General features: G+C 35.7%; 1 pseudogene; it reads right to left on the bottom strand.

Annotated features, from left to right (window-relative positions):
* Positions 1-1,913, bottom strand: part of LOC105826785 — a 32,167-nt pseudogene that overhangs the window by 14,510 nt on the left and 15,744 nt on the right.

Genomic DNA, 1,913 nt, shown 5'->3' on the forward strand with positions numbered 1-1,913 from the left:
GTATGAGCAATTACTAAACGCTTTGCCACATTCCTCACATTTGTAGGGTTTCTCTCCACTATGAATTCTTTTATGTACAGAAAGGTATGAGCAATCATTAAAGGCTTTGCCACATTCATCACATTTGTAGGGTTTCTCTCCAGTATGAATTCTCTTATGTTTAGTGAGGGATGAGGATTGTTTAAAGGCTTTGCCACATTCTTCACATTTGTAGGGTCTCTCTCCTGTATGAATTCTCTTATGTCTAGAGAGATTTCTGTGACGCTTAAAAGCTTTCCCACATTCTTTACATTTGTAGGGTTTCTCTCCAATATGCACTCTCTTATGTTCAGTGAGGTGTGAGTGCCATTTAAAGGTTTTGCCACATTCTTCACATTTGTAGGGTTTCTCCCCTATATGAATTCTCCTATGTCTAGAGAGGTTTTTGTGACACTTAAAAACTTTCCCACATTCTTTACATTTGTAGGGTTTCTCTCCTATATGAATTCTCTTATGTTTAGTAAGGTCTGAACACCAGTTGCCACATTCTTCACATTTGTAGCATTTTTCTCTGGTATGAATTATCTTGTGTTTGGAAAGGTTTGAGCTGTGGTTAAACGCTTTGTCATGTTCTTTACATTTATCATATTTCTCTGCAGCATGAATTCTTTTGGGTTCAGTAAAGGGTGAACTTTGGTTAAAGGCTTTGCCACATTCCTTATGTTTGAAAAGTTTTTCTACAGTATGTCTTATCTTATGTCTATTTAGATTTGAGAATTTTCTAAGGACTTTCAAACATTTATTATATTGGAAGATTTGGCAATGGGTACTTTTTGAACATTGGTTAAATCCATTGTAATAACATATCTTCCCCTTACACTCACTCACACTTTGCCAATCTTTCAGCAAATTTAAATTCTCAAGACCACATCTTCCATAACTTCTCAGTATCACTTTTTGGAACGAATCCTTTATGCTCTGCTCTGGCAAATGGTCTCGAATGTAATAAGAAGACATAGCTGAAAAAAAGAAAAACAACAGATTATCCCAATTATTTGGGGTTTTTATCAGACTCTGATGAATATGCATTATAAGTCTAACATATAATATTATACCAAGCACATTAGCAAGATGGCTTAATAAAGTGCCACTTGTTCTAATTCCTTCATAGACACACAAACTTAATAAAAATGTACTGAAAAAACTGCCTTTGTGAGAATTCTGAAAACTAGTTAAATGTCTGCAGAACCTCAGGAGAGCACAATGCCTAGAGGCACACTGGAAAGAAAGAAATTTTATTACGTGTATCCATCCACCACAGACCCTCCTCCTCCTTAATACAGCATGGTACATGTTGGATTAAACTACAAACTCCTGGATTCTCTCAAGAGAAAGAAAGTAGTGGCAAATGTGCCCATGCTTCTGGATTTTGGGGGCCTTTTCAAAGACTAGTTTCTTTCTCCCATGACACAGAGTACTGAAAGGAATGGTGGTATACTTTAGAGGACAGACGGGGTTTGATGAAACCAAAGGCAAATAACTGTTACAGAAGCAAAGAGACTTCAGTACCACAGACAAACAAGTGTAGTAAGTGATTACAGGCTCTTAAGAAAAAATATGGTAAAATCTCTTTAACTGGAAAATAAACACACAATTCCAAAGACGAAATATCCTGAGAACAGATGTGAGGGCTCCCACAATCTCTAGCACAGCGAATTGGTGCTAGAATACCCCAAGACAAAGCTACTTTATAAAGACTGTGATAGGTGGCTTTTTATTTAATCCCCAAATATCAACCAAAGATTACATACAACATATGTGAAGAATCAGGGTACCCTAGCCCAATAAAAGAAACAAAATAAATAATTAGAAATCAACTATTAAGGAGTAGAGATATATAAATTATCTATAATATTTGAAAATTACATCTGAAT

Source organism: Propithecus coquereli, unplaced genomic scaffold (genome assembly GCF_000956105.1).
Source record: "Propithecus coquereli isolate 6110/MARCELLA unplaced genomic scaffold, Pcoq_1.0 Scaffold918, whole genome shotgun sequence".
Classification (NCBI taxonomy): domain Eukaryota; kingdom Metazoa; phylum Chordata; class Mammalia; order Primates; family Indriidae; genus Propithecus; species Propithecus coquereli.